This window comes from Rhamphochromis sp. 'chilingali' (assembly GCF_963969265.1).
Source record: "Rhamphochromis sp. 'chilingali' genome assembly, chromosome: 1".
Taxonomy (NCBI): domain Eukaryota; kingdom Metazoa; phylum Chordata; class Actinopteri; order Cichliformes; family Cichlidae; genus Rhamphochromis; species Rhamphochromis sp. 'chilingali'.
Window position 1 is genome coordinate 72,795,929 of NC_137929.1, and position 17,994 is coordinate 72,813,922.

At 42.3% G+C, this 17,994-nt stretch overlaps 1 long non-coding RNA gene across 1 annotated transcript; it reads left to right on the forward strand.

The window, feature by feature from the left end:
• The first annotated feature begins 2,530 nt into the window (after positions 1-2,530).
• LOC308396876 lies at positions 2,531-12,962 on the forward strand. Its single transcript, XR_013971637.1, has 2 exons — positions 2,531-4,568; positions 10,389-12,962. It is a non-coding gene; the product is annotated as an uncharacterized lncRNA (long non-coding RNA).
• Positions 12,963-17,994: the final 5,032 nt, after the last annotated feature.

The following is a 17,994-nucleotide window of genomic DNA, read 5'->3' on the forward strand; positions in this document are numbered from 1 at the left end:
ATTAATTAATAGGCTGGTGTGAAAAATTGCTGCCACACCTCCCCCTCGGCCTGTGCTTCGAGATTTCTGGTAGTTAGAATGGCTCGGGGGTGTTGATTCATTTAAACTAACATAATCATCCTAATTTATGTTAGTTTAAATGTTTATGTTAGTTTGCTAATTTAGTATAACGTCACCGTCACTCTCCACCAACGCTTTAATTGGAATGTTTCCGTTTTTATTTCTTTTTCCCTCTCTCTCTCTCGTCGTGCACCTTGCTCTTTGGTTTATTTGCTTCTCTTTTCTATCACTATGTCGATCACCTGTTTCCCTATCCATCCACAAACAACACTGTCTATTTCTACATGCTTACTCTGCACGATCACGCTCACACATGCGTTTAAAGGCAACACACTTACAACAGCCACACAGCGCACACAGATATAGCACACATGCACACATTTGCTCATATTAGTTATTATGCACACACATAGTCAGACCTATGGAGCTTCTTACCGCGCATTTTCTTCTCTTTACTCACCAAAAAAAAAAAAAAAAAAAGATGTGTTTCCATTTTCCTCACCCGTCTAAGCGAGACACACAGCGTACATCATTAGCCACAAACACACAACTATGGGCATGCTAAGATTTGTACATGGAATGTGCATGGAGCTGGCTCTAGGGAAAAAAGGTTAAAAATACTTAACCAACTTAAAACATTACAGGCAGACGTTGTTTTATTACAAGAGACCCACATGCCTGTCACAGGTTTGAACAAACTTAAAACACCTGAGTTTCCTAAAGTGTTCTCAGCCTGTTAGAATTCTAGACAAAGGGGAGTAGCAATTCTAATACATAAAAATATCAAACTATCTATACTTTACCAAAAGCTATGTATTGTAAGTATATATGGTCCAAATGTTGATGATCCCTCATTCTTCTTATATAGTCAGACCTTTGTCACATGGAATGTGCATGGAGCTGGCTCTAGGGGAAAAAGGTTAAAAATACTTAACCAACTTAAAACATTACAGGCAGACGTTGTTTTATTACAAGAGACCCACATGCCTGTCACAGGTTTGAACAAACTTAAAACACCTGAGTTTCCTAAAGTGTTCTCAGCCTGTTAGAATTCTAGACAAAGGGGAGTAGCAATTCTAATACATAAAAATATCAAACTATCTATACTTTACCAAAAGCTATGTATTGTAAGTATATATGGTCCAAATGTTGATGATCCCTCATTCTTCTTATATAGTCAGACCTTTGTCACATGGAATGTGCATGGAGCTGGCTCTAGGGGAAAAAGGTTAAAAATACTTAACCAACTTAAAACATTACAGGCAGACGTTGTTTTATTACAAGAGACCCACATGCCTGTCACAGGTTTGAATAAACTTAAAACACCTGAGTTTCCTAATGTGTTCTCAGCCTGTTATAATTCTAGACAAAGGGGAGCAGCAATTTTAATACATAAAAATGTTAATTTCACAGTACTCGACACAGTTATAGATCCAGAGGGCAGATTCCTAATCGTCAAACTATCTATACTTAACCAAAAGCTATGTATTGTAAGTATATGTGGTCCAAATGTTGATGACCCCTCATTCTTCCACGGTTTTTTTAGTACACTCTCTGAACACCTCGATTGCACAATTGTTCTTGGAGGTGACCTCAACCTTGGACTAAATGAAGACATGGATAGGCTCAACACAACAGGAACTCAGCGCAATTGGCAGTCCACAAATATAATCAAACAGTATATGAGCGACTTTGGTCTTTGCGATGCATGGCGCTCCCTTCACCCCACCAGTAAGGAATATACTTTCTTCTCACATGTCCATCACTCCTACTCTCGTCTGGATTATTTTCTGGTCAGCAGCTCACTGCTGAGTGACATTACAGACACTGAGATTCATCCTATAGCTGTCAGCGATCATCCTCCTGTATCTTTAACACTAATACAGATGAATAATACTACACCAAGAAAAAACTGGAGATTTAATACATCACTGCTCAAAGACGAAGACTTTATCAAATACTTTAAAAAAGAGTGGACTCTATATTTAGGCTTTAATGACACTCCTTGAACATCAGCATCTGTCCTCTGGGAAGCAGGGAAAGCTGTGATGAGAGGTAAAATAATCTCTTTCTCATCACATAAGAAGAAAGAAGAAAACAAAAAAATTCAGGAACTAGAGAAAAACATCAAATCCTTAAAAAAAGCCTATGTGTCACACCAAGATCAAGAAATATTAAACAAAATACGCAAGACAAAACTAGAATTAAATGAAATTATTAATAAAAAGACTAAATTCTTACTACAAAGACTTCGCCTGCAAAATTATGAACACGGTAACAAATCCGGACAATTTCTTGCTAACCAGTTAAAAAACAATAAAGAAAAAACAACTATATGTGCTGTTAAAGATTTATCTGGGAATACAATATATGATCCTAAAAAAATAAACACAATTTTTAGGGATTTCTATGAAACTTTATATACACCACAAATAAACCCATCTAAAAACGAAATTGATCAATTTCTCAACAACATAACTCTCCCAAAATTATGAGACACCCAAGTAGTGAAGATAAACAAACTGCACTCACGGTAGAGTCGGTGGTTGTTCAGAGCGCACAGTTCATCAATCTTATTCTGTAACGAGTTCACGTTGCCCATGATCACTGTCGGGATTGATGGTTTGAATCGCCTCCGGTGATCCGCTTTCCTCGCTCCAGCCTTGCAGCCTCTGTAGCTCCTCTTTAGCTGGGCCGGGATATTGTGTCTGATGCCGGTCTGTGCCTCTGTGTTAAGTGCCAGCAGCTCCGCTCTTGAGTAGATGAAGGAGCTGGTTCCAGAAGTTTTAAAAAGTGCGTTATCCATAGTATATCTAAGAGGTAGAAAGTAGAGTGACTAAAGGAAGGTAAAAAAAGTTTGAAAGACTAGTCTAAAACAGTTGAAAGTTAAGAAACAAGTTCGGTGTGGCAGAGCTACTTGGAAAGGCTGCCGTCACTCCAGCGCCATCTTTATCTCTATGCTGGCCGTCAGACTGGGGTCTGGGATGCGGGGCCTCCCCGCTACTGCAGATAAGGAGGTGGTCCGCTTGCCTCCACCCCAGAAAGAAGGGTTACATGTCCTGGGTCTAGGTGCGGCTTGCCCCTCTGAGGGCGGGGGTACCTGGACCTGGGATATAGAGTATGTTTGGGGAGTGCGACTGTCTGTGCAGTGTCTATTTGTGTCTGTCTACACGTTGGGTGAGTGCCGAGTATTTGGTGGTGCATATGGGGTGGGAATGCACGTCTGTGTCCGCGTGCGCCTGTTCGTCTGTGTCTATATGTCAGGTTGGGTCTTAGACTCGACCTCTCTGGGTACATCTCAGGCCCTCTAAAGTACGGAGGCCTATCTCCCCTCACCACACTCCCTGCCGGTGGCTGATGCCCTCAGACGTTGGTGTGTTGGTGGTCCTTGTCGTCTGGGGCTGGGCGCTCATGTATGTACCGGCTCACTCCTGGTGGTCGATTGGCGGGGCCTGGCGCCTGTGGCCCGGCTGGGCTCCTTCCGGGGGGTGGGGTGCCCTCAGGCCTCTGGCCTCTGGGCCTGAAGCTCGGTCCTCTCTGGCACAGCTGGCTGCCGGCAGAGCCCGCGGGCACGCCACTGCAACCCCCTCTGGCCTCTGCTCCGTAGCTGCGGGGTGACCTCTCCTTTGGGGCTCTACTCAGCTCTTCCCAGGAGGGTGGCACGGTCCCCCCCCCTTTGGTGGTCCTCCTCGGGTCCTTGTACTCTGGGGCCTCTGGATATCTGGGGCCTGGATCTCCTCCATACCTTCTTCATACCCTGGAGGACGGGGCTGTGGCTCCCCCACACTCCCTAGCAGATCATTACATGGATGTTAAGAGAATTTTTATTTTAGTTAAATCATTAAAGTATAATCAAGTAGAAACAAGTATGCCTTATAATCAAGTGTTTATATATTTTCACACGGTAAAGCTTACTGTTGAAAAGAACACAATGTATTCCTTGCTTAAGTGTGTGAGATGTTTGACAAAGACAGGACATATACATGCATTCTTTACTTCAGTGTCTGCGATGTCAGATAAGCATGAATACTGCTGTGTCGTTGTTTTTCAGTTTGTGTGCAGAAGTTAGATAGCTAAGACAATGCCTGAGCTCTCCCCTCTTCAGTTGAAAGAGGAAGTATTATGTAACCCATTTTGCCTTATAAATAAAGCGAGTAAACGGTGCTCGGTGTGTTAGTCTGCTCAGAGACTCTCACCCGTGCGCACGTCTTTGAAACTCTGAGTCGGTCTGCCAGTGTCTCATTTCTCTCTTACTGTGTTTGAACAAATTGTCAACCCTTGACATTTAATTGGTCCTTCGTAGCCGGAGAACTGACTGTTATTTTAACGTCTAGTTTTCCACAGACGGTCTCCATCGGATCCTGACGTCGTGACGCCTGCGCTGGAAGAAATCTGATCAGTAAAACGAAAAACCCGGGAACGTGAATTCGATCTCCGGTCAGCGTTCGGCCTTCACGGCTCCAGGACCCGATGAGCACCGGATCTTAAAACGCAGCGCCACAGTAGAGGTGAATATGACACGCATTCCACCAAGCGCTAAAATACGTTGATATTGAGATTTTCCTTTAAGTAGTGTGTAAACCTAGGTACGCCGACAGATCTCAGTGTCCATGCGGGACTAAGAAGACGACAGGCAAGAGCGAAATTCTAGAAAAATCGCTATTAAAAGTTCCGGTCGCTCTGGGAGTGGCTGCAACGGAACAGGTTTCCGGTCACTCAAGAAGAGTGGCTGAAGGTGAAGGTGTTACACAAATAAATAGGCCTACGGAAAATCTCAATAAAAATCATAGAAACGCGCTTTGTTTGTGAGGAGTGAGTTGTTTTTACGACCCAATACGCGGTCGAACCACTTCTCAAACTGTTTTCCTGTGTACACTCACGTATTGGTAAAGGTGGAAAAAAGGGTTGTGCTTCATCACGTAAAATTGATAACCGCTCTCTCAATTAGTGGGAGAGTAGAAGGCTGTTATCGAAAACCCATTCTCACTTTTTCATGCCAAAGAAGGTGTCACAGTTCTGACGTAATTAGTTCAAAATGGGTAACTCTAAAACTAAAGTAAAATTAACAGCAGATGAAGGATGGTTGGAAAAAAACTGTCCAAATGCAGGAAGAGTCAGTGCAAATAGGTGGAGAAATCCACATAAAATTTATTGCCCAGCCTGGCAAGGCAAATGCAATCAAGAATCAATAACTGCTTTAAAGGCTGCTTTACAAAAAGAATTATTTGAGGAAAAGAGCCAAAAGAAAAAAGCAAAACGCTTAGCAGAATGGCACCTTTTCAAGGCGTGGATGGTAGAAAACGATAAACGCATTGCTAAACGTGCCCAAAAGCAGGAAACTAAAGATAAACAGAAAACTGCAGGAGAAGAAAAACCGTACCCCCCTCCTTATGCTCTTCAGCCTGCACAGCCTGCAGCAGCTGCACCTAACCTTACGTCAGCACTTCCTGTAAGCTCTCCTCACAAACCTTTTGTTTCAAATCCCTATATGGAGGCCAGACAACAACTTGATCTTATGACTAAGCATGGTCATTCCAAAAAAACAGAAATTGTAGGTCAGTTTCCAATGGTAGCCTTATCTAACCCCAGGTACGGTCAACCCACTGGTCCCCCAGACGCCCAAGGAGTCATACCAGTAGACGGTGAGCCTTTAATTTATGCATTCCGACCCTGGTCTCATAAAGACAGAGAGAATGTACTAAAAGATGTGCCACCCCTTAAAGAAGGCTTCCGGCCGTGGCGAGATGCAGTGGAATTGATCCGTCAGGGGTGGGGTTTAAATGGTCATGAGATGCATCAAGTTTTTCAAGATTTATTAGGTTTAAGTCTTCCTAGAGCTAGAGGTCAATTTACAGGAAATGATTTAAACGGTGACGTGTTGGGGCCAGACACTCCCCAATTAATACAGGAGCTTAATAACTTGTATGGCAGAATAGAAGTTATTTTAGCCCCAAGGCCAGATTATGGAAAGATAGGAGAGTGCAAACAAAAGGAAGGAGAGACAGCATCAGACTATTTGGATCGCCTACGCCCAGTTTTCAGACAAAACTCAGGGCTAAATTATGATGCCGATCCACTGTCTGCTTTTCAACAACAATTAAAAAATGCCTTCCTAAATGGTCTACTGCCTAAGATAAAAGCACATGTAGACAAACACTGGGTCACTCAAAATACAGGAACCTTGCCTGAAGCCCTACAATATGCTGAGCATGCAGTCAAAATTCAAAAACAAAAAGAAAAAACAGAAGGAGTTTTCATGATTGATCCAGAGACAGGCTTTATAGCCTTCTCAGGACAGCAACACACGGCAGGTTTTAAGCAAAGTAGGGGAAAGCAAAAAGCAGGACAAAGAAGAGATAGAAGAGATATGAGATGTTATAACTGTGGTAAAATCGGGCACTTTGCTCGAAACTGTAGAAATGTAAGCCAAGAACAGGAAGGTGGAGATGACAGGCGCAGACGCCGTGATGAATGACTAGCACAAGAAAAGGGAAGTGAAACAAGTGAAGGGGAAGTTTACAACATTGAACAACTGCTGCTAGGCTCAGAAGCAAAGCCCACCGTTATAGTGCACGTTAACGGGGTCCCAATAAAATTCCTTTGCGACACAGGTGCTTGTAAAACTGTCCTAACAGTAGAAGTCCCAAATTTAACCTCTTCAAAAGATACCTTAATCGTGAAATCAGCCTCAGGACATGTGACAAAACAGCATCTAACCGACCCCCTTTTTATGTCACATAGAGATAGTGGCCGTGCCTGCAAAAATCAGTGCATCTATGATCCATCTTGTCCACTAAATTTGTTAGGAAGAGATGCTTTAACAAAATTAAAAATAGGAGTTTTTCCTGAAGAAAGTGGCATGAAAGCCAGACTCCTACTCTCTGAAAGTCAGAGCCAAACTGAAGATATTTTTGTTTGTGAAGGTTTAGGTGAGCCAAATTATTACTGGGCCTTAGATTTACCAAAACTTGAACCATTAGAGGCCAAAGCTAATATGTACTTACCTGAGCACTCACATAGACAGGACCCAGCAAAATATCACAACACCTTGTGGTATAAATATGTCCCAGGTCCAGACAAAATTTATGATCAACAAGTGCACAGACTAGGACCGCAAAAACTAGTCCTACAACACCTGTATGTGACACAGAGTGGTAATGCAGTATGCTCAGTGTTACAGACAGATGCAGTGCAGCGCTTAAATAAGATATGCAACCCTCATGTATCTGTTGCACGCAACGACCAAACGCCTTGGTCTGAGTTAGGCACAGTGCTGAGAAATGTAGAAATGGACAGATATGACAAAATAGAGTGTGAGGACTGGCAAAAAGGCCGTAGAACTGGGTGCATGAGGCTAACGCTGTGTTGGCCGGTGACAGCCACACCAGCCACACATTTAGCCACAACAGAGCAAGATGAATGACAAGTATTAACAATTGAAGCACATCCAGAACTAGAGAAGCTGCCACAAACATTATGGTCTCAAGGACCCACGGATGTAGGCCTAATAAAAGGAGCAGATCCAGTAGTGGTGAAAACTACAACCTCATATAGGCCTGTAAAACCACAATATCCCTTGAGTGCAGAGGCAAAAGAAGGTATCAGACCAGTCATAGCAGAGATGCAAAAAGCAGGTATTCTCGTGAAAACTAATGAAGCCACGTGTAATACACCAATTTTTCCAGTAAAAAAGGCTAATACAGGAAAATATCGCTTAGTTCATGATCTAAGAGCAATAAATGAGGTAACAGAGCAAATACCTCCAGTGGTTGCAAATCCACACACAATTCTAAATCAAGTAACACCAAAAGAACGGTGGTTCTCTGTAATAGACTTGTCCAATGCCTTCTTCTCCGTACCTCTGCACCCTGACTCACAGAAGTTATTCGGATTCACCTTTGACAATCAAAAGTATACTTATACAAGGTTGCCTCAGGGATTCCAGAATAGCCCAACTCTGTATGCAGAGGCTTTGAGAAAATCAATGTCATCTTGTACGCTCCCTGCCCCAGGGCAGTTCTTGTTGTATGTAGATGACATATTGATCACAGGCCATACAAAAGATGAGTACAAAGAAAACACATTAACAGTTTTGCAACATCTCGCAGAGCAAGGCCATAAAGTGTCACAGCATAAACTGCAATTGTGGAGCCAGGAAGTAACATACCTTGGCCACAAATTGACAGGACAAGGCAGGCAGCTGTTAGAGAGCAGAAAGATAGCAGTCCAAAATGCCCCAAAACCAGTAACTAAACAACAAATGATGAGTTTTTTAGGACTGTGCAATTTCTGTAGATGCTGGATTCCAGAATACGCATTACTAGCTCAACCACTACAGAACCTCATTTATGGTAAAGATCTAGCATTAAAAGACAAAGTACAATGGACTCCAGAAGCAGAAAAAGCTTTCGTTGATTTGAAAATAGCACTGCAGACATGTACCGTCTTAGCATTACCAGACTATGGAAAACCTTTCGTTCTCCATGTTGATGGTGCAGGAGGGTATATGAAAGCAGTCTTAACTCAAGCTTTTGGAGAAAAACAACGTCCATTAGCTTTCTACTCATGCAAACTTGACTCTGTAGCTGCTGGATTACCTACCTGTGTTCAGGCATGCGCAGCAGCAGCAGAGGCAGTTAAAAAATGTGCAGACATTGTTCTAGGACATAAATTGATCATCAAAGTCCCACATGCAGTGACCTCTATTTTGCTCCAAGCGAACCTCTCTTTCCTCACGCATGCAAGACAACTTTCTTATGTGGGGATTCTACTTACACAATCACACATAAAAATAGAGAAGTGTGGCCAGCTAAACCCAAGTACACTTTTGCCGACTTCTCTGGACGGAGAACAACACTGTTGCATTCAAAAATTAGAGGAAGATACAAAACCTCGCACTGATATATACAGCTCCCCCCAGAGCAGTTTCAGTAATGTTTTTGTGGACGGCTCAGCGTCAAAAGACATTCACGGTAGAAATTGTGTGGGTTATGCGGTCACAACTGTTGATAAAGTGATAGAAGCAAAAGCTCTCAGCTCCTCAAACTCTGCTCAAAGCGCAGAACTAACCGCAGTCATCAGAGCATGTACTTTATATAAGGGTCAAAGTGTTAATGTTTACACAGACAGTCAATATGTCTATTCAGCAGTTCATCATTTCGCTAAAATATGGCATAACAGAGGAATGACAACTTCCTCAGGCAACACAGTTCAACATGCAAACCTTCTAAAAAAGCTATTAGAAGTAATAACGTTGCCAAAAGAATTAGCACTATGCAAATGTGCAGCTCATCAAAAGGATGACACAGAAATTACGAGAGGAAATAACTTTGCTGACAAAGCAGCAAAAGCAGCTGCAGAAAAACAAATTGATGTTTTAACAACAGAAACCATAGATCTAATACCTTTAGAAATACTAGCAGATGCACAGAAAACAGCATCGCTGAGTGAACAAAAATCTTGGGTGAAAGATGGAGCAGAATTAAAAGACAACCTTATGATGTGTAATGGCAAACCAGTGCTTCCAAAATCTTTGCATAGAACTGCTGCTTTAGTGACACATGGAAAAACTCATGTGTCATCAGGAGGGATGATTAATATTCTTAATAAACAATTCTATACAAAAAATTTTGAAAGTTCAGCACAAGAGTTTATCAGAACATGTATGATTTGCCAAAGACACAACGCACAGGGAAATCTACGTCCAAAGCGAGGGCATTTCCCTATACCACCGCATCCATTTCACACTGTCCACATGGATTTCATAGAATTAAATGAATCACAATCCTCCAAATATGCACTTGTGATAATTGATGTATTTTCCAAGTGGCCAGAAATATACCCAGTGAAAAAAGCAGATGCAATATCAGTAGCAAAATGTCTATGTAATCATTTTATTCCAACGTACGGTATTCCATCTCTGATAAGATCAGACAATGGCACACATTTTGTAAATGAAGTAATAAGTAAAGTTTCTGAAGCTTTAGGCTTCAGCATAAAACATCACTGTTCTTATCATCCACAAAGTGCAGGATTAGTCGAGAGAACTAACGGCACAATTAAACAAAGGTTGAGGAAATGTATGGAAGAGACTAAAAAACCTTGGCCTGAATGTCTAAGCTTGGTTAAATTATGGATGAGAATAACTCAAGGAACAGGTGGTCTAACGCCATTTGAAATCGTACATGGCAGACATTTTCCACTCCCCATAATGAGTGAGCCAATTAATAAATCTATTGCAGAAACAACAATGGCAGAATGGATGACAAAACTATTTGAGAATAAAGAAGTGAGATTAAGCAATCAACTGCCGAGTGACTTTTCTTCAGTTTCTTGCAGGTTGAACCCCGGTGATTGGATTCTGATTAAAGTCCTCCAGCGGAAAAACTGGAGTGCTCCAAAGTGGGAAGGTCCCTTCCAGGTGCTACTTACCACACCCACAGCGTGTAAGATAGCCGAACGAGTTTCGTGGATTCATCAATCCCACGTGAAGAAAGTGTTTGCACCACAATAAGACGCCGGTTCCCCTGACTCTTACGTGAACCCCTGCTGGAGGACAGGGCTGAACGGGTTTCCCGCCCTGTGCTTCCTCGGCAGTGCTACTCACGTGGGAGCTCGGGTGTGCCTGGTCGCCCTGAAGATCAGACTGACCTATCCCACCGAAGAGCAGAACCAATAATAACACCAGGGACGCCTGAATAAAATCTCAACAAGATGACTGAGGAAAACAACCTGATAAATCCAGAAGAAGAACCAGCTTCAGAATCAATGCTAGCACCAGTTCCAGCCCCAAAGCTGTTGTGCTTGGGCGCTTGTGACATCAAACGAAAACTACTCATGTGCTACATATTCTGTCTAATGGCTATCCTCCTGATGACGACACTCTTTTGGTTGATGCCCAGTGGAACCCACAAGACAGTACCAATTATTCTCCGACCTAAGAGGTGGACCCACGACAACTCGCACCTGAAGGAGATAGACAAAGAACACAACCACCCGTGGCTGAACAATGCATGGTACCGGTATGTCCATGACAGAGTGCACAGAGAAGACAATGCCGCAAACTGCTATGTCTGCTCACATATGCCCACGACAGCACTCCATGCCACAGTGTATGGAAAACCCCCAACCAAGGCTGAAGCACTCTGCATATATGACAAAGCCATTACCGGGACCTGCTCAACACCAGGAAAACCTGTGATGGTGATAGGTGGATCCATAAAGGACCAAAACAGCAACACATGCCACAACACTACACAATATATAGTCCCACAGAGTGTAAAGTCTTTAATCTACAACATAACAAACTGCACCCACCAGTACCCAAATATAAACTACACCTGCAATGAAGCCTACTGGGTGCATATAAACGTCAGCCATAGAAAACTGAAATCATTCTCAGTTGTTTTGCCACCTGACATACAACACCCAGTGTGCTTTAACTTCACAGGAGCAACCGGACAAACAGGTACGCCCCAGGGTCTGAAGAAATTAGGACAAAACCGAAACTGCTCCATGATCCTGGCGGCACCAGATTGGGATGGCATCGGCTCATCGACAGGTACATACTGGGTACAGGGCGCAGCTTGGGCGTGTGGCCTGAAAGTCTATTTCATGCTGCCACCAAACAGCACCGGACTCTGTGCCCCTGTTCTGGTATCTGACCACACCTTTAAGATGTCAGTGAACAGCAACACCAGAGCTAAACGTAGCACAGGCCTCAAGCCCCATGATCCATATCTTGGTTCTGATGTACCAGATGACTTCAAACTCTGGACCAAGAGCCAGAAGGTAATACACGCTTTGTTTCCATGGATAGGAGTAGGGAAACACGCACTACGGATAGAAACCCTGGACTATCGTTTTGGATTATTTTTAAATGCTTCAACCCGCATTAATCAAGGACAGAATGAAGAAATTGATGCAATTCGCATCACTGTCATGCAGCACCGAGTGGCTTTAGACATCATTCTCGCAGAGAAAGGTGGTCTCTGCGTATTGTTTAACACTACATGTTGTACCTACATACCTGATAACATCCATTCATTAAACATGACAAATGCTTTGAATGTTTTGAAACAACTGAGAGACGCTCAGCAGCAGGACTACGTTACCGATACTCAAGGTTGGTGGGACTGGCTGCTGAGCGGCTCTTGGAAATCTCTACTGATTAAAGGCCTGTTGGCCCTTTTCAGTGTGATGTTACTATTTTGCCTTTTCATTGCTTGTATTATCCCATGTCTGAGAAGCATAATGACAAACATGTTCAAGCGTATGTTAGGAAACCATGTCTTGGCTCAGTCAGTTATGGAGGATCCCTATCGTCAGTATGGTATGCTGAGTGTGGGAGAGAGAGAAGAAAATCTCTATGACAATCTTGACAAGCTTGTTGTTTAATTATTTCACTGAATGACGTGCAAGTTGAAAATGTGACTAACAAGTGACTATGCATTGAGTAAAACATGTGAAATATATTAACATCAGGAGGGAATGTTAAGAGAATTTTTATTTTAGTTAAATCATTAAAGTATAATCAAGTAGAAACAAGTATGCCTTATAATCAAGTGTTTATATATTTTCACACGGTAAAGCTTACTGTTGAAAAGAACACAATGTATTCCTTGCTTAAGTGTGTGAGATGTTTGACAAAGACAGGACATATACATGCATTCTTTACTTCAGTGTCTGCGATGTCAGATAAGCATGAATACTGCTGTGTCGTTGTTTTTCAGTTTGTGTGCAGAAGTTAGATAGCTAAGACAATGCCTGAGCTCTCCCCTCTTCAGTTGAAAGAGGAAGTATTATGTAACCCATTTTGCCTTATAAATAAAGCGAGTAAACGGTGCTCGGTGTGTTAGTCTGCTCAGAGACTCTCACCCGTGCGCACGTCTTTGAAACTCTGAGTCGGTCTGCCAGTGTCTCATTTCTCTCTTACTGTGTTTGAACAAATTGTCAACCCTTGACAATGGAGAAACCTTTGGAATGCAAGCATGCTGATCCACACAGGTGTGCACACAGGTGTACACAGACGCGGACTACAGCTTTCTTGGCTGCTGCCTCAAAGCACATTGTGCGCTGTCCATCTTACGTGCTGCACAATATCGTTTATTATTTAGTATCTACTGTTATCTACTGCTAGCTAGTTTATTGTGATGGTGCTGTTTTTTTTATTATGTTGCTCTTTGCTGTTTGCTTTCTCTTCTGTTTTTTTTCTCCATACAGGTGACCCAGGTGTTTTGTTTTGGTTTTTTTTTCTTCCCCCCCTTCTCACCGTCTCTTCTCCCCTTTGGTTTTCTTTCTCTCCCCCTCTTTCTTTCATTCTTTCTCCCTGTCCTATCCCACAGTCATGTCTGTCCCGTTTGTAGCAACTGAAAATAAAATAAATTCATAATTATAATAAAGGTCAATCAAATGGACCAATATGGCAAGGCCACGATGATCCACTTGGTAAAATAAATCCGCTTGGCATCTCTCTTGGCCTTAAGACAACAATTCTGATGGCTAAAGATCCAAACGGGACACAAAAACCCAAAAATCTAAAACTTAAAATTGTCCGCAGCCTGCTGTTGTTACCACTGTCCTGTTTGAAAAGGAATGAGAGAAGCTGGTTATTTTGACATATGTGCATGTGCCGATATTAAACCCAGGAGCAACATTCAGGTAAAAGTGTAAGAACAAATGATCCGTCAATAAAGGATAATGTTGGATCAGTGTTTCAATATTTATTTATTTCAATATGGCAGCCTGGCTTCTGTCAGTCTACCCCAGGGCAGCTGTGGCTACAACCGTAGCTGCCTCCACCAGTGTGTGAATGTGAGAGTGAATGAATAGTGGCATTGTAAAGCGCTTTGGGTGCCTTGAAAAGTGCTATATAAATCCAATCCATTATTATTATTATTATTATTATTATTATTATTATTTTTATTATATCTTTTATTAGATGTTCATGTGGTTTGGTTATTTGCCTTTTGGTTGAAAGTAGACTGAGAGAGGATGTTTTTCATTAGTGATCTTAATAATATTTTTTTCAAATTAATGTAATTTTTTCATCTAATTGAATACAATCTATTTGTGTATGATTGTCAGTCCAAAGAGGGAGAGAGGAAAGAGGGAACGTGAGGAGAAAGTACAAGGTCAGGAAGAACCAGGTAAGAAAACAGACAGGGAGCAGTGACAGGCAGAAACTGTTAAACTGCTTGAGAGAGTTGACCACCAAAGTATTTGCCAACTTCAAGGTGAGGCGACACAGGTTAAAATGAAAGGATTAAATCTGCAGAGCCATAGTAGTATCTGCAGTAGAGATGTTTTCATACATTGTATCATATACAAAGTTGCCTCCATTTTTATAAAAAATAATTTTTTATCAATAACTTGTACATTTCAAGGACTCTATTTTTGGAGTCTATTTTCATGTATCTGTATTGTATTATACATACAGATTAAAAGTGAATCTCTGTCCAAAAAATGCACCCAGTTTACTTCTTACTCACTATGAGCACCATTCATCATTTTCCCCCAGTAAAGTAATTAAGGTCAGGATATGTATTTTTTTATTCCAATCCATTCTTCGTTTGCAGCATTTAAATAACCTTTATCAGATTTGATGTTTTGTTACTGTCATGGTCCTGGGTCGGTGACCCAGCGCTTTTAGTTTATTATCATTTTCCAGTTTATTATGATGATGATTATTATTGTTTGAGTTCTATGGGTTATATTCTGTCTGCCTCTGTGTCTCTGTCTGTCTATGGTGTCCCCCCGTCTGTTTGTGAGTCTGTTTAGTTCTGTGTCTTGTTTGGTTCCCTGTGTCTGAGTTTCCTGTTTTATTGTGAAGGTCTCCGTCTGATGTGAGTGTGTTCAGGTTACATTTCCCCTGTCCCGTCAGCTCTGATTTCTCCCAGCCGTGTTGCCCTCCTGTCTCTCCTCCCCTGATTACTGGTGTGTGTATTTAAGCCCTGTGTGTTCTCCTGCCTGTTGCCGGTTTGCCTGCGTTACTCCGTGTCAGTCTGCGTCCCGTCCCGTCCCGTCCGTGCCTCTCTGCCTCTCACCCCATTCTGGTACCGTCTCAGGTTTGTCATTTAGCTTTCCCAGTTTAGGTCTTTAGTTTTGTCTTCCCTCTTGCCTGTTTTGCCTTCTCACTACGGTGTAAATAAAACATCACCAGCATTATCATCTACTGCCTGCGTTTTGGGTCCTTTCTCCCTTCAATACCACACAGCTCGCCTCGGCAGCCGTGACAGTTACAGACTTTAAAAAAAGTGTTTTTCTTTTCTTTCACAAATGTGGGATTAAATTGTGTACAAAACAGTGATGTCATGTTTTGTGACGAGGACCCAGGCACAGAGAGACTTGATGAATTTAAGAATCTAATATTAATAAAGAAATTTGCAGACTTGCACAGAGATGGTAAAATTATGATGACTGATAACGGAGACAGAGACAGCAGACGACGAGGACAGGGAGGAGCAGGGGTTTAAATGCACCAAAGTGACAGTCAGAGACAACTCGGGACAACATTTAAGGATGCAGGGACTGACAGAGACAGGGAAGAAGTCTCATCGTGACGAATAAAGTTTATCTTGCCTGGCTGAGCAGCTCTGGGTGCTCAGCACCCCCAAAGCTCTGATCCTAGAATCGCCCCTGGTTAAAAGTACTAAAGTTAGAGTTCAGAGTTGAATATTAGATTATATAAAGCTTATTCAAAGTTTGAGTAGCAGAAATGTCAGCATGTAGCACAGAGCTACAGTTAAGAGTCTGAGTGAGTCTCACAGGTCTGAATGTGCATTAAAAGCTCTTTATAATAATTAGACATTACATTGGGGACGGCTGTAGCTCAGTACAGCGGGTCATCTACTGATCGGAAGGTTGGTGGTTCAATCCCTGGCTCCCCCTACTCTGCATGCCAAATATTCTTGGGCAAGATATTAACACCAAGTTTTCTCTGGTGTATCCATCGCAGTATGAATGTGTGTGAATGGTAGTTAGTAAGCACTTAAAGCATAGAAACAGTGCTTGTGTGAATGTGGCACGCTTTGAGTGCTCAAGGAGAGTAGGAAGGCGATACATAAGAATCAGTCCGATTATAATTGATTATTTTAACTTGTTTGATCTGCTGCTCACAACAATCAAGCACAAGCAGACATTTTGAATTTTCATAGTTTTACAGCTTTTCTTGCCGATACAAACCTCACTTATTCATACGACACAAAGTAATTCAGCAATAAACTTTTAGAGACAGAAAACCTTCTTTTTTCACTTTATGCTATAGAAACTTTAGTTTTTTAAGACTAAAGATGAGCTTTGAGAACTTTTCTGTCATTTTATTTCTGACAGGTTAAAGAGTCGTGCTGACAGATTTCTGTCATTGTCACTTTTTCTTCATCATGTAGAAAAACAGTTAAATATGTGACTCCTTCACAGTGACAGGAAGTTCCACTGGTCCGGCCCATTAAGGTCAAAGACGGCTGTCTGTGGCCCCCCATGTAATGTCAGTGTGACACCCCTGGTGTGAATCATGAACTTCAGGAACTGTTAGCGCTCTAGTATATAAGTATATAGCATAGCAAGCATGTCTAGTCACTGACAACACTACTAGCTGTTCCTTCATTAGCAGTTAGCATTAGCCATGCTAGCGTCCTGTTTCTGTGTTCAACAAGCTGCTTGTTCTGAGTTGAGGAGAATAAGAAGACATTTAACATTCGATGTAGCCTCATTGTTGAGTATTAAGCACAGATTAAATAAAGACGTTTAAACTGAAGAATATCTGAGCAGATGGTGCAAACAGCAAACAGCTGCTGCTGAAGACGCTGCAGTCCACAGGTTTGAGGAACAGACAGTGACACACAGACAGGTCGGCTGCAGTAACACTTTAATACAGGACAGCATCAACAGTAAGTCCATCACATGGTCACAGAGTTATCACAGTACAGTCACAGGCACACGGCTACAACATGACAGCAGCTGCTGAGCCAGGCTCCCTGCATCATCCAGAGAAATAAAAGCAAACTATAAGGTGAGGCTGGAACCGACAGCACTGATGCTTTTCTCTGTCACATGTCAGTCTCTTTGGATTTCCCACTGCTGAGTTTAAAGACGTATGAAATGAGCCTCCACCCTCTGTTGCTCCCTGAGCTTAGCTCACGTCTGTCATTAGGCCAGTGCAGCTGCTGACTGCATGTTTGAGGCTGAAGGTGTTTTTCCTGTTAGTGATATTCAGTCACATTCCTGCTCTGTGTGTGCGTCTCTGTAACAGTGACATTCGTGTGCCTGCAGTGCTGATAAATCAGGATGTTTAAGGAGCTGAAGTCAGCAGAAACAGACGGAGCAGCTCAGTCTCACTGTTACATTCACTTTGTCACAATATTCAACTTTAAGGACACTTTCAGCAGACCTGAGGGAAATCCCAGAGATAACACTGTGTCAGGCTGCACACGAGCCGAAGGCAGCTTTTAAAAAGGCTTTTCTACATTAAAGAAAGGACGATGACTTACACAGAGGGACATCATCATTAGCCCTGCTCAGTGTGCAGGTTTGCTCACAAACAAGTCAACGCTTTGAAACTTTCACCTGCTTTTTTCTGGAGTTTTCTTTCTCTCTCCATTAAAACCAAACTGCCGTAAAATTAGAGACAGTTTATTTGCTAATATGTGACAGGAGTCATGTTCCTGTCTGTAATAGTCAGACTTGGAAAAATGATAAAGAAAAATAATAACAAGAGAAAACCGAGGCTAAGAGCTTCCATTCATGCAGGGATTACCATGGCAACAGAGTCATCTTCTTGTAAGAAGCTACACGGACTGTAACGGTGTGTTCACACCGAACGCGATGGACGCGAATAGAGCGTCAGGTTTACATGTAAAGTCAATGGAAAGGCGCGATGACTCGCGATTGCGGGTCCCGCGAAAATTCGGAAGCAGATTTGCGTCGCGAAAACGCCAA